Genomic DNA, 24,182 nt, shown 5'->3' with positions numbered 1-24,182 from the left:
AATTAATCACCATCCTTTTTATAACAACCCTTAACATATTGGAAGACCTTATTAGTTCTCTCTGTATTCTTTACTCAAAATTAAACAGGACCTGTTTTTTTTTTTAATCTTTCTTTAAAGGTCAAGTTTTCTAATTTTTTTGATCACTTTTGTTGCTCTGCTCTGGACTCTGTCCCATTTGTTCACATCTTTCCAAAATTGTGGTGCCCAGAATTGGACACAGTACTCCAGTTGGGGCCTCACCAGTTGTCCTTGTGCTTCAGTGGGTCACAGCTGAGAATGCTAGATTCAGGACAAACTGCTGAGAAATAAGGCAGACTCACTGGTGGTTATTCTGTCGTAAGAATAGAATAACCTGGGGGGAGCGGGTGGGGAGGGATAGCTCAGTGGTTTGAGCATTGACCTGCTAAACCCAGGGTTGTGAGTTCAGTCCTTGGGGGGGGCATTTAGGGATCTGGGGGCAACTATGGGGGATTAGTCCTGCTTTGAGCAGGGGGTTGGACTAGATGACCTCCTGAGGTCCCTTCCAACCCTGATATTCTAAGATTATACCAAGCCAGTAACAAAAGTAAACTTCAGTTTCACCAAACTGGTTAACAAGAAGTCAGAAAAGCAGTCTCCTTAGGCATCTCAGCCCTTATCTCAGCACCCAGACACTGGACTCTATGATGAGTGGTTACTGACAACCAGTTTAATCAAATATAAGGTCCTTCTAATCTCAAGAGATCTGCCATTTAGCCAGGTCAATGTATAACTCAGACCTTACCCAATAATCATGCTGCTGCCAGTCCTTTAGTAACTAAAATCTAAAGGTTTATTAATAAAAAGAGTTAAAAATGGCTAATAGATCATATATATATATACAATAATGGCAATGTTCTTATATCAGGTTTGTAGCAGTGATGTTATAGAGACTTCTGGCTTGTAAAGTCTTTTGTAACTTCCAAAAGATTGGAAAGTCTTTAGTCCAGTATGCTCCTTACAGGTGTGAATCTACAGTCCAGAGAATCAGAGGAGGAAAGAGGCAAAATGTAGTTATTCCAGGGGTCTTTTATGCCCTTTGCCATGTGTTTGGACATTTTTTATTTCAAACAAAGCTCACAGCCAAGTCTGTGAAAAGTTAGAAGCACAAGATGGAGTCCAGAGTCACATGAGCATATCACATGTCCTTACATGTCTTGATGCCTCTGGGGGGTGGGGTAGCCATTGTCCCCTTGCAGGCTGAGGCATTAGCAGGAAGAGATATCTGGGGGAAATGACTTCTCAAGCTCGAAAAGTCCTTTCACAATGTGTGGCTAGACTGGATATAAACTACCTTGTGGCTGTTACCCAAGGAACAAACACAGTGATGATACAGGTATATAGCCAATGAATATTTATAACTTCAGACACAAAAATGATGCATGCATATAAACAGGACAATAAATAATCTTATTTAGCAAATCAAAACTTTTCCATTGACACCTTACATTACATACTTTATGCAAGATTTGTTGCAATTGTCTATCAGTGCAGTATCATTGCTATAAATGGTCATATTTCAATCATACAACATCACACCAGTACCGAGAAGAGCAGGACAACTATCTCCTGTCTTACATACAACACTCCTGTTGTTAACCCCAGAGTCATATTAGCCTTCCTTTGCAGCTACATCACACTGATGACTCATGTTCATAAGAACGGCCATATTGGGTGTGATACAGCATGGCCAGAGGGCAGCAGGAGAGTGTTAGAAGGGAGCCTTCTCCCCTGTAGATTAATTAAAGCACCTGAAGCCAATTAGAGCACTTGAAGCCAGTCACCTGATAACCCCCTCCCACACCCCCACCCGCTTCAATCAGACCAGAGAAGGAGTTGAAGCAGAGTGGACTGGTGTTGGAGTACAGAGCAATTTAGAGGGAAGTAGAGAAGAGTTTGGAGAAGTGCTGTGCTGGGTTAAGAAGACCAAGTCCCTAGGTAAAGGGACACCTGGTTTGTGCAGAGGGAGGGCAGGAAGCCCCGTAAGCTGAAGGGCAGGGGAAGGAACTGCTAGTTCAAGCGGTTTACTGCTATCCCTAGGGCCCCTGACCTGGGACCCGGAGTAGAGGGCGGGCCTGGGTCCCTCCCTCTCCACTCCCCTCCTCTAGGACACCAGTGGGGCAGTTAACACCCCAGTTCAGGTTCGAGAAATGGTGCCCTGAACCCTCCCCAAGAAGAGAAAGCGCGAGACCCATCAAAGTAGTGCTGGCAGTTTGCCACATGGGTCAGACCAAAGGTCCATCAAGCCCAGTATCCTGTCCTCTGACAGCGGCCAATGGCAGATGCCCTAAAGGGAATGAACAGGCAGGTTATCATCAGGTGATTCATGCCCTGTCACCCAATCCTGGCTTCTGGCAAATAGAGGCTAGGGACACCATTGCTGCCCATCCTGGCTAAGCCATTGATAGACCTATTTTCCATGAATCTATTTAGCTCCCTTTTGAACCCGGTTATAGTATTGTCCTTCACAACTCACTCTGGCAAGGAGTTCCAGAGGTTGACAGTGCATTGCATGAAAAAATACTTCCTTGTGTTTGTTTTAAACCTGCTACCTATTCAGTTTGTGGTCCGCTGTAATGCACAGATCCTTTTTAGCAGTACTACCACCTAGCCAGTTATTTCTCATTACCTAGTTTTGCTTTCGAATTTTTCCTTCCTAAGCAAAGTGTACTTTGCACTTGTCTTTACTGAATTTCATCTTGTTGAATTCACACCAATTCTCTAATTTGTCATTGTCATTTTGAATTTTAAACCTGTCCTCCCAAGTGCTTGTGACCCCTCTCAGCTTGGTGTCATCTGAAAATGTTATAAGCATAGTCTCTACTCCATTACCGATCTCATTAATGAAAATATTGAATAGTATCAGACCGAGAATTAATCCTGCGGGGCCCCTTTAGATATATCCTCCCAATTTGACAGCAAACTATTGATAACTACTGTTTGAGGATGGTCCTTCAACTAGTTGTGCACTCACCTTATAATAATTTCATCTAGACCGCGCTTCCCTTGTTTGCTTATGAAAGTGTCAAGCAGAACTGTGTCAAAAGCCTTACTAAAACCAAGGTATATCACATCTACTACTTTCCCCCACATCCACAAGGTCAGTAATCCTATCAAAGAAGGAAATTAAGTTGGTTTGGCATGACCTATTCTTGACAAATTCATGCTGACTATGCGTTATAACTGTATTTTCCTCCAGGTGCTTACAAATTGATTGTTTAGTAATTTTCTCATGTATCTTTCCATGTATTGAAGTTAGGCTGATTGGTCTATAATTTCCCAGGTCTGTTTTGTTTCCCTTTTTAAAGATAGGTACTATGATTGTCCTTCTCCAGTCTTCTGGGACCTCTTCTGTCCTCCAGGTGTTCTCAGATAATTACTAATTGTTCTAAGATTGCTTCAGCTAGCTCTTTAAGTACCCTAGGATGAATTTCATCAGGCCCTGTTGTCTTGAATACATTTAATTTACCTAAATATTCTTTAACCCATTCTTTCCTTTTTTGGCTTGCATTCCTTTCCCCATTTGTCCATACTAATTGTGTTGAGTATCTGTCATTAACCCTTTTGGTGAAGACTGAAATGACATAGGCATTAATTAACTCAGCTTTTTTGGTGTCGTCAGTTTTAGCTCTCCTTCCCTGCTAAATGGAGGACCTACATTTTTCTTCTTTTTTTTTCTTGCTCCGAATGTCTTTAAAGAACCTCTTCTTATTCCCTTTATGTCACTTGCAAGGTGTAACTCATTTTGTGCCTTAGAATTTCTGATTTTGTCCCTATATACTTGTGCTGTTCTTTTGTACTCCTCCTTAACAGTTGTCCATGTCTTCACTTTTTGTAGGATTCCTTTCTGGTTTTCACGTAACTAAAAAGCTCCTGATGGTGGCCATATTGGTTTCTTATTATTCTTACTGTCTTGCGTTTGCATTGGAGCAGTTTGCATTTGTCCTTCTTTAATATTGTCTCCTTGAGGAACTGCCAGCTGTCGTGAACTCTTTTCCCTTAGATATATAACTGGGTGTTTAAAATAAAAGTTAAGGCTGAAAGATACAACTTAGTTGCCCTTTTTAAATTTGAAAAATGAAAATGCCTTGTATGATTAATGAAAATTAAATGGACAGTGTTTCCTTTTAATGTTTTCTAAGTCTTTTTACCTTTTCATTTTGTAATCTTCTATTAGAAACTAAAACTAGCGAAAAGAATGAGGACTACTTGTGACACATTGGTATTGTGTTTCTGGAGGTTTTATCCAGACAAAATTATAGATGGTTTTGTGGATTCTGCAAAGCCTCATGTATACTACCAGACTTCATAGACCTAATTCTCCGCTGGTGTAGAGCCACTGTTTGTTGCTATGGTGTGGATGACCCTTAGGATTAGGTGTCATGATGGTAAGAACACCCAAGTCTTATCTATGCTACAGCTTCCAGTATTACCACCAGTGGAGAACACTGACTATGAATAATATCTTTGGAAGTTAAGCAGAAGCTTGAAGATTAGCTGTATAATGGAGGGAGACATGAAATATAGACCATCTTATTTGGCTTGTGTACATATAAACAAACTCTTTTTTGTAATCCTCAATTGTTGTTCTCCATCCCTAACCTCTGTCTGTCCCAGACTGTGAGAACTTGGGACAGTCTCTCCTTAAACTGCCTAGCCCATCATAGATGCTACCATAATCAAATAGCAAATCTGATAGAGGATAATCTGTCAAGGGCTAAAGAAGATAAAGTTCAACCCTTTGTTCCCTAAGATAAGTTATCCAGACTTCTGTCTTATCTAGGCAAGGGAAAAGCACCTGCAAAGAAGCTAGCCTACACTTTCGTGTCTGTTTTCAGAAGTGCTCCGTATAACATAAGGATTGGATCCAACTTGCATTTACTTCAGTTGGAGGTGACTGGGACTTGAGACTGTAGTCTAGTACTCCCTTCGAACAGAAATCCAATAGTTCTAAACCTGCTAGTGGCTATGCATCTGGCAGGAGAGGAAAATTATGATCATGGACAGCCAGAAATAAGCAAATGGTTCCTGGTGCAGGGGATAATGGATTAAAGCTTCTAAGTAGTTACAAAATATTGAACTGAGTTTATGCTTCTGAACAGCAAGGTGTTGGTGGTCTACACAGGGAATTATGAAGAACTTTCTCCACTGGGAAAGGAAGCTCATTTGTGCCTTTCCAGCAAAATTTCTGTGTAACCTAAGAGAGTTTGTCCTAATAGCCATCTACTGGAGGAGGCTGATAAGGTTCTCAACTTTGCTAGTACTTTGCTAGCTGGTAGGGGCAATTTCTATCCGACTGAGATAGACACCTGATAACCCAGAACCAGGGCCAGTATCTACATCACAACCTGGAGCTGTCTTCCTGTCAACATGATAGAAATTTAAAAGGTTAGTGTGTTTTTAGAAGTTGGCTGAAGTCTGTTTTGTCTCAAGGTTTGCTGTAGTGCCCATTACTGTTTCATCATACTATTTAGAAGTCCCTAAAAGAGCATATAAACTTGTTTGGTTTGAAATAGGCAAATGTGTGTGTGGATGTGATGTGATGTATAGATGCCATTGCTGAGTCAGGGTTCAGAAAGCATTTGGGGCACTGTGAAGGCACGCCTCCATGGTTCTGTTGCAGAGGGGCTGTAGTAAGGCTTATTTGTAGGTGTTTGAGCCAGAAGAACAGTAGATCATAAGAACGGCCATACTGGGTCAGACCAAAGGTCCATCTAGCTCGGTATCCTGTCTTCCCACAGTGTCCAATGCCAGGTTCCCCAGAGGGTATGAACAGAACAGGTAATCATCAAGTGATCCATTCCCAGCTTCTGGCAAACAGAGGCTAGGGATACCATCCCTGCCCATCCTGGCAAATAGTCATTGATGGACCTATCCTCCATGAATTTATCGAGTTCTTTTTTGTATCCTCTCCTTCCCTATTGGCTGTGGGATTTTTGTGCAGTGCTTTGCCACAATTTAGTCTCTTGTAAAGAATGTAAGTACAGTTTATTAAAGTCAGTTTAGGGATAGGAGAGTAACTGGCGAGTAATATGAGAATAACAAGGGAAAATACACCTCAAAACCCTAATTATAATGCTGATTTTGTTTTAAAATCTACCATTTGATATAGTGAAGACTTTTTTCTGTAAAAGACTCTTAATTATCTGAAAATCACACCTTTTTAACTAGTGTTTGGTTTATCACAGAATTGCGATATTCAAATATTTCTAGATATTACTGGGAAAAAGACAATTGGGGACCGATCCAAAGAATGGAAAAATACTCCCATTGATTTGAACAGGCTCTGAATCACTGTTGATTCTGAAGTGTAGCTGTGCTAGTAAATAAGTACTACATAATGGTAGATGATCAGAAACCTAGTTCTTATTTTTCCTTAGAATGTCTGAAAACAGAACAAACAAAGAAATGTATCACCACATTCTAGGAAACCATACAAAATTCCGTCTACTGTTGTTGAAACTTAGCCTCAGCATAATATTTTGTGGTGTTGAATTTTTCTCATGAAATATAGTACTAGTGATTGTTCCATTCGAAGGATGGATACATTGCTAGAACTGATCTCATTAATTTTGGAAAAGAAAATTCGAATAGTATTACCTGTGGATTTGTTTTAATATAGGTTAACTTTATATGGTAAATACTTAATTTCTGAGTTAAAATATCTGGTGTTTACTGTAGGATGCAGAACTGTGGGTTTTTTTAACTTATCAAGAACAGAGTGCGACAGTAAATTTCTTTGCTCTAGGTTTACTGTTACTGCAAAACTTTTTAACAACGCTTTCCTATGTTATAATTTTAGGTTTAGTACATGTGGTAGAGAGAAATAAACTGGAAATCCTGTCTCTGTGGGTTGGAATCTGGTGTAGTTTTTGAAGGAAAACAAAATATTTTAGCATATACTTGCCAGTTAAGCTTTTAAATGGACTTTCCATAGGATGCAACTTCTAAAATGAAAATAATGCAGAGCTTCTAAAGTGGTTTCTTTGCTGATATACAGACCATGGTCTACTTGCATTTGGTTTTATAAGCTGCTGGTGGTAAAATAAGGATCCTGGCCCAAGAGGACCAAAAAACCCCCCCAAAAACAGTTTCTGGGCACTTCTGACAAATTGGTGCAGAAAGCACTGAATTTTAGTCTCAACTATTGGTTTCTGTGAAGTCTTATGCTTTCTCAAATGTATTGCCAATCTATTTACAGTTTTCTCAGGTTTCTAACTGTTGCAGTGGAAACTTAAAATTATTTTTTCTTTAGACAATATGTTACGCTACTTTACAAGTATATTTTTGTTCTTTTTGGTTAAGATCAGGAATGTTACCCTGAATCAGAATTTAGAAGTACTTAGGCAGATTTAATTACCATTAATTTGCAGTAAGGCTACTCAGTTAATATGGACGTGTTTTCAAAAGGTGTAGGAGTTTGTAAAGATCTTCATTTATGGGATATAATCACTTTTAGAATCCGTTATTGTTTTACCTACTTTCTTTCAGTGACACCCAAGACCCCACTCCTGGAAACGCTTATAAATCAATTGATTTCAGTGTAGTTTCAGGCAGGATCAAGGTTTAAGATTACTGTTAGAGAAAAATAGATATCTTTTGTGATGTTTGGCTTCTTGACAGCACTTTGTGTGTATTCATTGTCCCTGAATAGTTGCTTAGCCCCTGATGCTACAAAATCATGTAACTTTACTTATCTCAGAAGTCTCACAGGATTCATTTGGGCTTCTCACATTAGTAAAACTCCACATATGCTTAAGGAACTGTAGGAGTGGGTCTTCACTTTCCTCTGTTCATGTGAGTCTTTCAAATAGCAATAGGGGAAAGGAGTGAGGGGAGGCATAGCTCAGTGGTTTGAGCATTGGCCTGCTAAATCCAAGGTTGTGAGTTCAATCTTTGAGGGGGCCATATAGAGATCTGGGGCAGAAATTGGGGATTGGCCCTGCTTTGAGCAGGGGGTTGGGCCAGATGACCTCTTGAGGTCCCTTCCAACCCTGATATTCTATGAAAGAGAGACTTTTTAAAATGGTTTAATATGATTGTAAAATTAAATAGGTAGGTGTGCAGATTCATAGGCAAGTGAAGGAGCTGAATCTTTTTCATTTTTTTAAAATTACTTTCAAGCTGTTTCCCTTTTAGATTTTAGAATATGTAGATCACCTTTCTTTTACTATCTTACCATATCTATGCTGTAAGACTTATTTGTTGATTTTGCTGTAATAAGTTTGTTTCCATGCTATAAACAAGCAGGTAAGCAAAGAAAATAATCTTTTCATAATTAGCAACACTTACTAATGTCAGAATACAGAAAGTTCATGTAATGTACATGGTGAAATCTTGTACAAATATATTTTTATGGTAAGATAAAGCTACTTAATTTCATTTTTTTTGAAAAAAAGAAATGCAGCTGAAAGATACCAGGTAGCGGGCACAAGAAAATGAAATATTTTAATAGTTAAGAAGGGGTACAACATGTTCTACAGGCATCAAGATACTGCTATGCCTATATGTTTTAAAATATTCTGGAGGTACTAAATCTAGGGAAGATTTAGAAGGTTAATTCATACCTTTGCCTCCCTTTTTGAGATTGGCAAAGAGTCTGTGGATTGCAATTGTAGTTTTTGTTATGAGGATGTATTTTTATAATGTGAATACCTATTAGAGGAACTGAATGGACAGCACCAGCTTCATATTCAGAAGCCTGAGTGGTCAAAAAATAGTAAGTATTTTGGTCACTACTGATCTACATGGGATATAAAACAGTGACCTAGAAATAAAGCATAATTTGTCCCATGCCTAATCTCCTTTTCTTAAAATAATTTTTAAAAAAATATCAAGAAATCTAAAAGATTGTTATAGAAGTAAAACTCATTTTTATATTAAAGACCTTTATCGGGTAATAGCAGTCCAACAGTCTACTTGACTTTTTCATAAACAGTAAGTTTGTTCATACCACGAAGTGAAATTGCAGTTCCTGGTTTAAATTTCTTAAATAATTAATGACAGTTATTTTAAAAAGCTTGAAAATATTTTTGATCTATGGAAGAACATTAGATCCCATGGAAGAATACACAGATCTATATTTAACCAGGTTAAACTAAAATGATTATGAAACATCTGGAGTTAGTAAAACTGATGAGGGATAAAATGCTGGCATAACTTTATTGCTGTAGAGGTTACTGTGTAGTTCTTATTAATCGAGTCCTTGTTCCCTCATTAGGTTTGAGTTACAGAACCACAATAATAATAATTAATAGAGAGAAACCCAATAATGTAAATAGTTGAATTTAGCTTTAATCTTTTGGTAGACAGCTCCCATTCAGTACCCTGGTGATGGATATCCAAACTACAGTATGAGCTGGTCTTTTTAAATGGGCTGTGCTTGAATTCCTTTTTCAAAAAGGGCAACATCTTAAAAAGAATTAACATACTTTGGGTATGGGGGAGAAGTAAGTGTGTGTGTGTGGTTTTTTTTCGTTTTGTTTGTTTTTAATTCAGCAAGATGTTAATGACTTAAGTTATTTTTGCATGTAAGTTGTGTAGTCAGCAATATTTGTCCATGGAAAGTAGTGGTTTGCTTATGGAAACAGCTCATAATATTACATATGATGATTGAAAGAAAGCAGTTGCAATCTGTTCAAAAAGTTAATATAAATTTTGGTATTTTAGCAAATGAATGGATGTGTCAGTGCTGTCATTTTTAAAAATACATTTGTTAGTTACAGCCTGTGCAGAAGAATCATATATTTCCTTTATGTATGGTAATTGTGTGCAACTGATGATTGTTGTGTGCAATGGCTCTTATTATTAGTATCAAGTGTAAATGAAGGGACATTAGTGCTTATTGTTGAAGAATTTAGGCTTTAATCTTGCAGTCTTTATTCAAGCAAAGCTTTCTTTGACTTCAGTGGGAAGTTTGCTGAGTAAAGCCTACAGAATTGCCCTACAATTAACTTAGTGAGGTTAGAAGATGTCACTCTACTTGTAGTTATTCCCTGGACATTGAATGTTCTATCTGTTTTTCACTATTGCCAAGAGGGATTGCTTTCACTCTATAATTTTAGTGTAATTTCCAGTGGTTCTCTTTAAACAAAGTTTGGCGGTTTCAAATCTGTAAAACTCTGTTAAAGGGAATGACTTGTTAATTTACTTGTGAACTTCTATGTGATTACATAACATATATAAATAAACTTTTATACTACTCTTCACACTTTTTTTTCTTCTGTGTGTATATGAAGTTGGCTGCTGCCCCAAAATTCACCAGTGCCCACTGTGGTGGAATTCAGTACAGCTCCTCTGGGATACGGAGGCAGATCCAGATCTGGGAGAATGTCTCAGTGAAGAGTGGGGCAGGGGCTTTACCTCGGCACTCATCCAGGCTAACCCTCTCTGCCGACCCTGGGTATGGTCCTTTCCCAAATTGGGTTGTGCTGGAGTTTGTCATTCTGAAGTTCATGATAGGCAATTGGTGACGGCATGGCTGGATCCTCCACAGTCGAGACAAGCTGTGTTCCTTTTCCTCAGTGGTGACATTGTAGCAGGTATATCAGCTGCATGGGTTTGTGTTCTGGGTCGGAGATGGGTACCTAAGACCAGTGGTCAGGTGGTGGCACAGCTCCCTTCCTTTCCTCATGTTGCTGTTGGAGCCTGTTGCTGAGGTTGACAAAAGCATCTAGGTTGGTTGGGGCCTCCATGTGAGCTACGTCATTCTTAATGTCCTTGTGTAGGTCGAACTGGAATGGGTAGAGCTGGGCCGCTTCATTCCACTGGATGTCAGAGACTAGTTGCTGAAAGTGGGCAGCAGCAGAGAAGGCCGTTCCCTGTCCATGCTGGAATTTGCGCAGAGCTGCCTCCACCGAGTGGGCATGGCGGGGGCCATTGAATATGGCGGAAAATGCCTGGAGGAAGGTATTCCGATCAGATAGATAGTGTTGGGCTTCTCACTTGAGTGGGGAAGAGGTCCAATCCAACGTGTCTCCTGCCAGGAGACTAATAACAAGTCCTACTTTTGCTGGATTGGTCAGATAGGACTGGGGACAGAGCAGAAACAGCAGGAGAGACAGGTAAAGAAACTCCCTGAATTCTTGGTGGTCCCCATTAAAACATTCTGGGACGGGGACTGGTGGCCATGGGTTCGGGTTTGTGGCTTCAGTGCATGCCCGGAGCACAGTGTTGTCATCTCATAGCCATGCCACTTGCTCTGGTTATCTGTGACTTGCTATGCCAGTTGAGCCAGCAGTGCCACATTTTAACCATGACGCTGTGTGGATTGCCTACGCAGAGCTTGGTTCTCTGTTGTGAGCTGCGATGCTTGGGCTCGCAGTGTAGGGAGCTCCTCATGGGAGCTGTCAGCCCACTAAGTGCTCTCTGGGGCATGCTGGTTAGGGAGTGGCCTGCTGCCTCCTTGCTCCTACAGGGTAGGCCTTCCCCATGGGCTAGGATGGTCCAGGCAAACTGTCAATATACTGCCGAGTCAGAACCAGTGATCAGAGCAGGGTCAAACCTGAAGCAGTGAGTAGCAGAGGAGTTTGTAGTAAACTTCCAGGCAGAGGTTGGCACCAAGAATCGGAATCCAAGTCAGGTTTTAGGGTTGAGGTAAGGTCCAAATCGACATGAAGTTGAAGTCAGGAGCTCATGAGCAGAAAGTAGGAATGGCTCTGGCAACTACAGAAGATCCATGATGTTGTCTGGATGCTTTCTGGAATACCCTTTGCGTTTATGTAGGGCAGGGAACCAATCAGGAGCCATGAAGCTACTGCCTGTTGAACCTTGCTGAGTGGCAGAGCATGGAGGTGTTAGCTGTCTAGCAGCTCTGCAGGGCCTTGCAGTTGAGGGTTGTGTTGGCTAGAAATCCTTTCTGTCTCTTACGAAAGAAATTTATAGTGATGGGATCTGGAGAAACCCTGTCTTCTGGACTCTGGAAGGTTTTTATTACTAAAGGTTTGGCAAGCCCCTATTAAATATATCAGCAGGATTTTGCAATTGCAACCACCTCCTCTGCTGAGGGCAGTAAAGGGATCCTCTCCTTTCCAGCAAGGAGGCTCTGCAGACACCGTTCCCCACCCCCCTCATATTCATCTGTCCACAAGATGGTGCTCTTGTGCCTGGAAAACCCAAGTGCAAGTTGACTCTGGACAGATGCTGGGAAGTACTAACAGTTTAAAGTGGAAGATCATCTCTCTTATTCCGAATCCCCCAAAATAGATTTTGCTGTTGCAGCCTGGATAAAGTCTGCTTCCATTCTTCTGGAAGTCAGCATTTGTTATAAATAATGCCCTTTTGCAGAAAATTTAGGGGGCTGATTACTCTGATTTATGAGCTTTAGACCACAGACTTCAATATGGCCACTTACAGCTTCAACATTTCTAGCTGAAGTCTGGATATTGGACCATAATAAACAGATGACAAGACACTGCATCCTCCAGAAAATTAGAAGAAACATACCCAGATGCCTACTGGTCCCCTACACTAGCAATGACCTGCATCAGAACTTCATAAAACTGCAAACCAGTGCTGAATGTTGTTCAGACTAGGGGAGTGCAATCTGGTTATGCTTTGGAAGCAGAAATATTCCTTGAAGAATTGTATAATGCTTATTTTTAAGATGTGTAAGGTATTTCTACTATTTCCTCTTCCTCACAGAACTTGGAGTAAATTGTTTGGTCCTTGATTTTTAAAGTCCCCGTTTGACTTTAAAATCAGTTTTACCTTGGACTAGGGCAGGGGTTCTCAAACTGGTGGTCTTGACCCCGCAGGGGGTCATGAGGCTATTACGTGGGGGTCACGAGCTGTCAGCATCCACCCCCAAACCCCGCTTTGCCTCCAGCATTTATAATAGGGTTTAGTATATAAAAAAAGTGTTTTTAATTTGTAAGGGGGGGTCCACGCTCAGAGGCTTGCTATATGAAAGGGGTCACCCATACAAAAGTTTGAGAACCACTAGACTAGGGTGACTTTTTTTTTTTTTTGAAGCAACACTTGACCTCGGGGATGTGTCTCCATGTTTCAGTCACAAAAAACATATTGGTGATTCTATTGCTCGAAGTGGAAAAACTCAGCTTATCCTTCACTTTGGAACTGTGAGCAGTGCTTCCAGAATATTGAGAAGTATTTCTTATTCATTGTTTCATCCATAGATGATGTATCAGTATGATGGTGAGGACTGAGGCACTTTGGAGAGAAGTTAACCCATATCTACACTGGCTCATCCAGGTTCCTTTAGAGCAGAACACAGTGAGAGTTGTCTATAGATGCATGTAGACTGTTCAAGAACTGGGTCTAGTGATATTGTAGAAATGAACTCTCTACTGGAATAATGGATTCTCTCATTTTGGATCCTTTTATAGGTATAGAAATTAACAAAGTTACTGCCTTCTGAGAAGTGAATCTCTAAGAATGGACAGGCCGACGAGATCCAGGGGCAGGTGAAGGAAGCGCATGACTTTTGTGCTGTCCTGTCAAGAAGTAATCTTCTGGATTTAAATCCATCTCCACCCTTTTACAGTTGTTACTCCTGGCAGCATATATTCCAGCAATCTGAAAACTTGGAACTTCTCAAACCAATACAGGCCTTTTTCTCTTTATGGCTGAACAGATGAAACATTCATAAAACTGCCACTGTGGTAGCTCCATAAGCTACTTTGATGCAGGATGTCAGCCTTTGAGTGTTAATGGTTACATGTGGAGTCCCACGTTGGCCAAGGTGTGTGGTCTAGCAGGGGGAGAAAAGTGATATGTGGTTGAGCTGAAGGTGGTTTAGATTGGGGTTCTCAACCTTTTTCTTTCTGCCCCCCTCCCCCCCAAACATGCTATTAAAAACTCCACAGCTCACCTGTGCAATAACCACTATTTTTCTGCATATCAAAATTAGGGGTTAGCAAGCAGGGCAATTACCTGGGCCCCCATGAAGCTAAGTTGCTCGGGCTTTGGCTTCAGCCTTGGGTGGTGGGGTTTGGGGCCCCGGACTATGGTTCTGCACAGCTGGGCTTTGGCTTTCTGCCCTGGGCCCTAGCGAGTTTAGTGCCAGTCATCCTTGGCATACCCCCTGAAACCTGCTTGTGGCACCACAGGGGCTCCAGACACCTGGTTGAGAACCACTGGTTTAGACTGCTTTTCTCTACAAGTTACAACTCTGCCTCAGGAAACACACTCCAAAGTCAAGCACAGCAGTAGCTGCCTCTGTAAACTGCCAATGCAGCATGACAAGATATTGACACAGGGTCCTTTCTTGTCTTCTTATGGGCCAGAAGAAAGATATATTCTCTCTCTCTCTCTCTCTCTGCTCTCCATAGATTTTGATGAGAAAATGAAACATCTGCCTGGTTTACAGCAATGATGTTTGGGAGGGGGGCGGGGGAAGCAAGAAAAACAATTCTACCCCTTCCTCATATCCTCCTTCATCTCTTCCTATGAGCTTTATCCCACAATATCCAAATTCCCTCTGCTCTCTTCTACCCCTCTCTCACAGACAAGTATGCAAAGTTGCTCCAATGCCTACACTAGTACTTGCCTCTTTGGTTACACCTCATGCACATGCTATAGCTGTGCCCAAGTTCCTGCCCTCAGCAGCACCTCCAGGACCAGCCTCCACAGAAGGCTGAATCTTCTTTGGAGAGCTCCCTGTTCTTAAATGGTTTTTCCTAGTCGTCATATGGAGATGATATCTGTCTTGCAGGGGAGCCAGTGTCTGTCCTAGAGGGAGTTATCAGAACCTCTTTCTCCTTTTGCTAAGGTGTGGAAGCAGAACTATTCCTTTTTCCTCTCTCCATATCAGAAGCAAGGGCAGGAGTGAGAGCAATGTCATTTGAGCTGGCAGAGTGGAATGGATTTATTTTGTTGTCTGTTGGCCCTTGTGATGGGGTGTGCATACCCCGCACTGGACAAGAGGGGGTTAACCCCACACTATTGGCAGCGGAAGTCCCGCCTCTCAGATGGTGCTGAGCATGCTGCAGCTACTGCCTCAGTATAAAAGGGAGCAGGCCAGCTCATTCTAGGCTGACCGCCGGAGGGGAAGGACGTTGGGCGATAACCAGAGCAAGTGGCATGGCTATGAGATGACAACACTGAGCTCCGGGCATGCACTGAAGCCACAAACCCGAACCCATGGCCACCAGTCCCCGTCCCAGAATGTTTTAATGGGGACCACCAAGAATTCAGGGAGTTTCTTTACCTGTCTCTCCTGCTGTTGCCTGGGTAAGACCTGAGATCTGTGGCTGGGAAGAAACCCTCCAAATCAGTGTGGCTCCCAGGGTAGCCTACCCCTTGGTGTTGGAACAAGACTGGCCAGAATTTTGGGAAATCTTGTGAGGCCACGGCTGACAATCTCCAGGAAGAGGAGATGTAGGCTCTGCAAGGGTGGAACTCTTCGGCCACTCCAGGAACCTTGATCCCGGAGAAGGACTGTCTCAACCCCCTGAGCTGCCCGCCGAGTACCCCCCAGGTACAGAGTACCCTGTCGAAGATGCCCAATGGAAATTGAAGCGTGACAGGGACTTTGTACAGGAACAGAGGGAAGACCTCTCTTTAAGGAGAGCCTGTGAGCAGGCAGCGACCCAAGACCAAGAGAGAGACAATACACCACACCCCTCACAAGGACCATGGTTTGAGATTCGAGGGGACTGCCTCTACCAAGTGGTGCAGGAACCCCAAACACAGGAAGTCATCCGACAGCTCTTGGTACCCCAGAGTCTGCACCGGAGCCTTTTGCATTTGGCTCTTGCAGTACCTTGGGCAGGACACTTGGGTAGAGAGAAGACTCTCCAGAGGATAGCCTGCTGGTTTTTCTGGCCTGGCATACACACCAGGAGGTGAGGGATTATTGTGCTTCCTGCCCTGAATGCCAGTGGGCCACACCGAAAGTTGTGGAAGTATCTCAAGTGAATGGCAAAGCCCGATCATTCTAGTCCCAAAACCCAAACAGCGTCATCTGCTTTTGCATTAATTTTTGAAAAGTCAGCGCTCTCTCCCAGTTTGACGTGTATCCAGTGCTTTGCATCGAAGAACTCCTGGAGCGACTAGGGGGAGCTAAATATTTGTCGACACTAGATCTAACAAAGGGGTATTGGCAGATACCCCGACACCAAACTCCAGGGCAAAGACTGCCTTTTCCACACCATACAGCCTCTTCCAGTTCACAGCTATGCCTTTTGGACTGCATGGGGCAGCCGTCACTATTCAGCAGTTGGTGAACAAACTACTCCAGCCTCATGATTGCTACACAGTAGCATATATAGACGACATTGTGATTTATAGCCGCAATTGGGAGGGCCACCTTTGACACCTAACCAGTATTTTCAAGGCCCTTCAAGAGGCGGGTCTCATGGCCAACCCCACAAAATGCAATCTTGGGCAGGAAGAGGTGACGTACCTGGGACATACAGTGGGAAGAGGTAAGTTACGGCCTCTGATGGGGTATGAGCTAGAGCTTGCACCTTAATGCTGACAATGAAGAAGCAAGTGTGCCAATTCCTGGGATTGGACGTATATTATCAGTGTTTTGTACCAGACTTCGCAACAATAGCAGCCCTCCACTCTGACCTAACCAAAAGTTCCCAACCCTTGTAGGTGCGGTGGTCCAGTAAGTCTGAGGAGGCATTCCAGACCCTGAAGAAACGGCTAGTGTAGGAACCAGTCCTCGCACATCCAGACTTCTCAAAGGACTTCATATTGCAAACGGATGCCTTGGAAGTGGGAGTAGAGGCCATCTTGTCCCAGGAAATCAATGGGGAAGAACACCCATTTTATATCTAAGTCGTAAGTTGTTCCCTAGGGAAACACGCTATTCGATGATCAAAAAGGAGGCCTTTGTGGTAAAGTGGGCCATCGGCGCCTTATACTGTTATGTGCTCGGCAGCTCCTTCACATTGCTTACCGATCACGCACCACTCCAGTGGCTGCACAGCATGAAGGACACTACTCCCAATATGTATTGGTATTTCTCCCTCCAACAGTCTGATTTCCGTGTCTGTCATTGGCCAGTTAAGGCTCTCAGTTAAGGAATGGGTCAGGAAGTAACCACAAACAAAGGGTGAACTCGAGCAGTACTGAGGGTTGATTTATTGCTTCTCTTATTTGCTCAGTTATACTCTCTCACACATCACATTCATGCTGGCAGGTGGCAGGTGCGGATGATCTGTGGCTAAGTATAATTTCTGCACATCTTAGCTACCTTGCAGATATCCACAGATATCTTTACTGACTTGTGGGAGTTTAATTTGTCATATGCCTCAGAGTTCTAATAAGAAATTCTTAAACAAAAAAAAAAATCACAAGGCCAAGGTGTGCCATCGAAGAACTGCACTGGTTTCTGACGTTCCTTGTTTGTGAAGCTGATACAAATGCCAGCATCTAACATCTTCTGCTTTTGCCACTGCTTCTTATCCCAGGCTACGGAGCTCCTCCTGAAATGGTCATTTTAAAATACTGATCTTGCTATTTGCTTTTGCTTCCAGTTATGACTGAAGTCTCATTTGCTTACTATAGAATCTGGGCTGTTTTTTCGACAGCTCATGGGCGGGGTGGAAGAGTGGGAAACAATGTACTCAAAGCCAGATCTCCTTTACATTAGAGTTCTTTGGAATAGATGGATAAAAGTCTGTACTCTTGCTCAGGGTTCAAGCTTTAGTTATTAGCAACCTTAAATGTACAGCTTAAGAGATGCAGTTAAGTACCCATCCCTGTTGTAATATTTCCTCCATGCCATTGCTTATATTCCTCATTATTCACCTTCTATTACTGTCCCTGTTCACGTCCCATTTTCGCCCCAGAACATCACAAAGCTCTCATTTTAACTCTTTACAGAGTGGGGCTGGATTGCCTTTCAGTGAAGTGTGTATTTGTATGGCTGTTTCATTCACCCAGTGGGTTAGGAAGTTGGTTATGTTGACCACCATGTCTCCCTTGCATTGCTTTCCAGCAATGTAAGATAATCCTTAGGATATTAGTTTCTCTCGCCTACGTTTTTTTTCCCTCTTATTTTTATGTAAGCTATGTCCTGAGAATAAGGGCTCTTCACCCCTCTTATGATAGTAAGAGCGCTGTAAGAGGGCCAGAAGCAGGACTCTAGCCTCCAGGTATACCTTAGATAAGATAATTAAGGATTGTATACAGAATTTAACAAGACAGCAGGGTCTATCTTCTCCCCCACTCCACTAACATCATGTAAATTATAGCCTATTTGACTACATCTCTTCTTATCTCCTGAGTGGTGCCTGATGAATCTTTCATAGGAAATGTGCAAGGCAGCAACTTCATTTTCATTACACAATTTCATAACACCTTTTTAAAATAATGTGTGGACTTCAGCTTTGGACTGAAGATTCCTCAAGGCACTTGTGTCTTACTGGCATCCCTGAGAATACCCTCTTTATGCTCAGAAACAAGCATCTTACCCATCTTGCTCTACCTGTTACTAAAGTGCTGTGTTTTGGAAACTTTGTATGTACCAGCAGTAACTAGACCATCTCTTAGGTACTTGAAGTGGTCTGACTAACCTGATGCAGGTATGTCCCATCTTGGGAATTATGATAGCGTACAGGTCATGAGAGTAGACTTGTAATTCTGAACATCTTCATTCCTCCATTTAGCTAGAACCTTCTCATTTGTTAGTTGGTTCCTCAGAAAAGGCTAATTATCGTCAGGTATATTCCCTTTAATTTTGTGTAATCAGTTGTGTTTTTCTGCTATAGCAGGGATAAATTGAACAGAGAGCCCATGGGAACAGATGAGAAAAACTACAAAAAGCTGAAAAAATCACTCATGTCCACTTCACTGGACAGAGGGGGTGAATTTATTATTTGCATTGGTGTAACTGGACCACAGAAGACAAGGGCTAGATTCTGATACCATCTCTCACAATGAATAGTGACACTGCTTGTGGAGTAAGTTAGGTGGGTAGGAGTCTCTGAATGTGACCCTCAAAAGTTTCGTTTCTCTTTTCTTCTACAAGAGTGGCAATGAATATACCAAAATATTCCTGAAGTAAAAGAGAAAAATACAGCTGCTGCATTCTTATGGTTGCATCTTATAAAGGTCCACAGTCACCTTCTACAAGAGTTGGCATGCACAGTCATAAAGCTATGGGATTAAGGAGCTTCAGTCAAAAAAGAGCTTGTAGTTGGAGCTTTATATATACTCTCCCCACTTAAAACCCCAGTCGAAAGTTTATATCTGCCTTGTCTAAAAAGGAGTTCTAGACAGCTTCAGCTCACTGAGAGCAATCCTAATGCTACGCACTATAGGCCACAGACCCCCAGAAGTGCCAATAGATAAAAAGCAGTAGTGTCCAAAACAGCAATTAATTTTCTCTTTTTCCTCGCAAATTTTAACGTGCAGTATTTGAACAATACCCTTTTGTGTAATGATTTAAAAAAAGCCCTCTGAAACTTGAAGAGTTTCCAGGTCTAAATGCCTTTTGAGTAAGTCTCCAAAATGATAAAAAGCCTACGTTTATTCCTAAAGGGTTTTTACAATTTTTAGCTTTGGCTCTAGTCAGAAATGTTACAGGTATCTTATTCAAAAACTGTAGCTTATCCAAGATTCATTAGTGAGGCACACTCAACTTTAAGTACCATATTTCTGAATAGTAGAAGAGTTTAGACTATCTCTCAGGAAATAATTATCCCCATTTCCTATCTCATACGTTCTATTTTGGCACAAACTCATAAGTTGTTAATGGAGATTTTGCATAAATTCGGTGAAAGCAATTTTTGTAAAAGGTCACTTAGAAGTATTATAATTAGTAATGTAGTCTCATTTTTCCAATTGAAAACAATACTCATTTTCCCTCTTCCCCTGCACCCCTGATTTTGTGATGCTGACCTTTGGTGAAATTTATGCCTTCCTAGGTGATAAATACTGAATAGTTAAACTTGAATTTCAGAAATGCAAAGAAGTTTGACTTTGAAAATTGACACAACACACTTTACTGTTCAAACAAGACTTGGAACCCTATTCCTTTTGTAAAAAGACAAAAAAAACACAGAAGAAAATCTTAAATATTCTCTTTATCAGATCTTTTCATTTAAGTTTTACTGCAAACTTTACTTCTAACTTTTTTATGAACTTTGCATCACAAATATGAGACTATATATAAATATAACAAAATAAAATATTAGAGTTCAACTCTCCAGCAACTTCATGGGTTGAGAGTCTCTACAAAATATCATTGTACTCTTGTGGAGCTTAAATTAATAGGTCTCCACATTTTATGCCTCATTACATCCACCATTTTTAGAAGAGGAACTGGCAGATATGCCGCCAGGAATCTCTAAACTCACTCCTAAAGGGCAATTAGAAAGGAAAATATGCAGCAATACCGGTCTTGCTTTTCACAGTTTCTTAGCTGTTTTTTTTAACTATAGATTTTTAATAACCAACTTTTATTAAGTATCTTTTGTTCAATAGGATCCTAAATTGCCATAAATGTAAATTTTTATATGTGAAATACTGCAAATTGAGATGTCACTCACAGCTCAACTGCAGATACCTTTGGGGTGCAACATAAGAGTTGTTTAGGACTCTGATCCTGTAAAGACTTGTACATATGCTTCACTTTACAGGCTATGAGTACTTCCGTTGAAATCAATGGGATTGAAGATTAAGCATTTGTGTAAATCTTTGCAGGATCTGGGCCTAACAGTGCACAGCAATTCTGTGAAACAGTTTAGGACAGGGTTTCTCAATCTGGGGGTCATGACTCCTAAGGGGGTCATGCGGCAGTTTCGTGGGAGTCGTGAGCTGTCAGCCCCAGGCCCTGCAATGAGTGGGGGCAGGACAGCCCTGAACCCCCTTCAGATTAAAATTTAAATTAATTAAAAACCCCAGTTTTTAATTTATAAAGGGGTTTGCACCCAGAGGCTTGCTACGTGAAAGCGGTCACCAATACAAAAAGGTTGGGAACAACTGGTTTAGGACAACTATTGAAGAGTAATCTCCACAGTGTTAAAACTTCATATTTTCCTTGGAGTACTTGTTCATATGCACATTCCGATAATGGTGCGCATGTACCTCGCACCAGAGATTGGAATCTTTTGGCCGGCAGTATCCATAAAGTGCACATGTATTCTTCAGGGCATACAAGGACGAAGTGTGCTGACCACCATTCGGTTTTTCTCATTGTCTCCTTGATTGGTAACAGACCCTGTCCAAGAGACTGCCAGCTCTTTCTTAACTAGATGGTTTTTATTGTTAAGCTTTTCTACTTTTAATCAGTAGTTCTTAGTTAATGGTTTATAGTTGACTGCTTGCCTTTTGTTACCCTTAGCTTTAGATTTGTTACTTATCTCTGGGATGGGGTTTGTGACACTGGCAAACCTGCTAACTGATGCCAAGGTTCCTAGGCCTCAACAGAACATTCACCAGTAGCTGGAAACCAGTCTAGCTCACCTGTGTATTAGCATTGTTAAAATAGATGGTAAGTTTAAATAATGTATTTAAACTTTATGAAATGCTTGTAGGATGTGGCATGTGGTAACTCACCTATATCCTCTGTACCCAAATTTATAAGGTCGTATTGAGTGTTTGTTTTGTAAACCTCTGTAGTTGTGTAAATAAACAAATGTAAAATGCTGGCTTCCTACAGAAGGTGTTAGGTCCTGTTGACCAAGAGGGCCTATTGAAACAAAATGAGTTACTGTGAAACATCAGAAAGCAAAGACCTTAGTTGTTCCCCCCCGCCCTCACCTTGAAGAGGAGACATACATGTGGACTCATCTCATTAGCTTGAACTCTGGGGGAAGGGAATACAAATTATTGACAAGAAGAAAATTGGATCTTTATGCTGCTTGGACTTGGAGAGCGCAAGATTTCTAACCATAAGTAAGGGATCCTCAGTACTTGATCTGGCTTAACCCTAGAGGACTTATGAAGCTTGCTTTCTACAGCAGCTTCTGTTACCTTTTAGAATCTGATTGTAACTTGTGTGTATATTTACCTGCTTTAAACCTTGTAAATAACTCCTTTCTTTTTCTTAATAAATCTTTAGTTAATGTATTATAGGATCTAAGGTGCCATTGATTTGGGGTAAGTGACTGTTCCTTTGTAACTGAGAGTAACCTGAATATTGTTGTGATTTTTGGTGTTAGGGACCATCTATCACAAAGGCAAACTTACCTGGGTGGCAAGATAGATGGGAGAATCCAGGTGGGACTGTCTGTGACTCCATGTTAAGGTTGCTATGTAGTGCTTGAGGAATTCTAAGTATAGAACTCTCAACCAGTTTGGGGTTTGTGCCCTGCTTCTTAACAGTTTGCCCTGAGGTTGGTAATTGGGGTTCTGAGCTGCTCCAGACACCGACACCTTGACAGGTCTCTTGTCTCAGACCTTGGCTCTCCAGGTCTCAGATGTTGCCCCTCTGGTGAGGGAGCAATCCCAGACTCAGATGGACACTCTGATGGTGCCTCTGTTGTTTGGGAGAATGGCACATCCCCAGCAAATGTGCGATTTACAAATCCTTCAACTCCTGAACTAGGAAGGATGGGAAATCCTGCCTTCAGATTTTGCCTGATGACCTAATCTACAAGACCCATATCTGAACCAGGCTCACTGGACCTTTCCCTGTACAGGGACCTTTGGAGCCCAAAAGTGGTAAGTGCAGGCTCTCTACCCTCAAGAATCTAGTGTTGGTTGCCAAAACTGCAACCATGAAGACTGCATAATCTTTGGTTGGATCTCAGGGAGCCAGAAGCCCTAGGGGTAGATCACACGCCAAAGCATCCTCTAAATGGAAAGCATCTCCACAGCACGGAATATCCTCTGAGATTTTGTGACCCTGAATAGTTTCTGCTGAAGCTCCGTCTCATGCCGATGCCAGTCTGTTGACACTGAAGTGTTTGGCACTGAAAACTGGACATTCGGAAAAGAACTTGGCACCAACCCCAGCACCCTCTACCTCAGTGGCCCTGGCACTGGAGCCGAGCCAACCAGTGCCATGTTCCAAGGGGCACTCTTTGACTCTAGTGGAATTTGTGATCCCTCCCTCCAAAAATTTAATTCCTATCTGCCTGTCCTCACTAACTCAGTTCATGGTACTTTTCAAGTATGCGGCACCGATGGACCTACAGATACATCCAGAACTGCAGTCTCCCTTGCTGTCGACTTCAGTTCTGCATTTGGCACCGTGTCTCTCCATTGATGCAACACCATCCATCCCTACTGCACCGAAGGCCTCAGTGCCCCCCATGTAACCAGGCTATGCTTCATCCTCTGCATCATCTTCAGAGTTGGAGGATGAGCAGGACCCATGGAAGCAACACCTATACTTACCACAACCGTCAACATCTTAGAGTATCCCGACACTCCTTATGAGAGAGCTGTTGGGAACCAGAAAACCAGCATGTGGTTCCCTTCCCCCTGGGCTCTGATCCATCAGTGTCCAGGTGACCCTGCTAGGGACCTGTTCAAAGCAACTTTAGCCAGAGAGAGAAACTGCTCCATCAGAAGGTTGTTCTATACAACAATTTTTCTTAACCCCACATCAAATACAGGGAAAGGAGGAGAAAATAGATGAACAGACACAAAAAGGGTGATCTTTCAATCCTGGTGATGTTGCCATTCCTCTAATGAGGCTATAGTGCCTCTAACGGTCCCACAGTTGGATGACTACAAGTGATTTCAAGACCTATTAAAAAGAATAGGTCAGACCCTCCAAATTCCCACTGAAGAGGTTCAGGAGCTGACATACAAATAGATGGGCTTGCCACTGGAGTCCTCTGCAGGAAAGAGAGTCTCATTAACTTGGAGGGCAATTATATACTTTTCCAAAACTTTGTCAAAGACAGGCCATAGCACCACTTGCCTTTTGCAAGGTAGATTAAAAAAAACCCGTGCCTTCCAAAAGAGTGGAATTATTTTACATGGACCGTGCCTCATCTCTTGTGGCAGCAGTGACAAATGAAATGGCAAAAGAGAGAGACTGCCAAAGAGTCTGGATTTATTTGGTCGAATAACCTACTCTTTATTGAACCTACCATTCTGAATGGCCAATGACAAGGTCATATGGACCAGTCAAGGCTTATGAGGAATTTATGTTGCTAGTCAGTGAGGGACACTTAGTGTCTAGAGTGAGACTACAAGCAGCATTTGATGCTATGAACATGGCTGGCAGATCACTGGCAATGGTGGCTGTTATATGATAGGTTTCATAGAAGCAGCCATGTTAGTCT

The 24,182-nt window shown here is 41.9% G+C and overlaps 1 protein-coding gene across 13 annotated transcripts in view; it reads left to right on the top strand.

Moving 5' to 3' along the window:
• CCDC91 (coiled-coil domain containing 91) overlaps positions 1-24,182 on the top strand; it is a 334,198-nt gene that overhangs the window by 16,959 nt on the left and 293,057 nt on the right. Inside the window, exon 1 of one of the 13 annotated variants that reach the window (XM_073315283.1) lies at positions 21,415-21,433. The exons of the other annotated variants lie outside the window; for them this stretch is intronic. The gene's annotated coding sequence lies outside the window, so the exon portion shown is untranslated. Of the gene's footprint in view, positions 1-21,414; positions 21,434-24,182 lie in introns of those variants that run through there. 13 annotated transcript variants of the gene reach the window in all.

This window comes from Lepidochelys kempii, chromosome 1 (genome assembly GCF_965140265.1).
Source record: "Lepidochelys kempii isolate rLepKem1 chromosome 1, rLepKem1.hap2, whole genome shotgun sequence".
In the NCBI taxonomy this organism is placed as follows: Eukaryota; Metazoa; Chordata; order Testudines; family Cheloniidae; genus Lepidochelys; species Lepidochelys kempii.
Note: the sequence above shows the minus strand (reverse complement) of the source record. Positions and strands in the feature narration are given on the sequence as shown.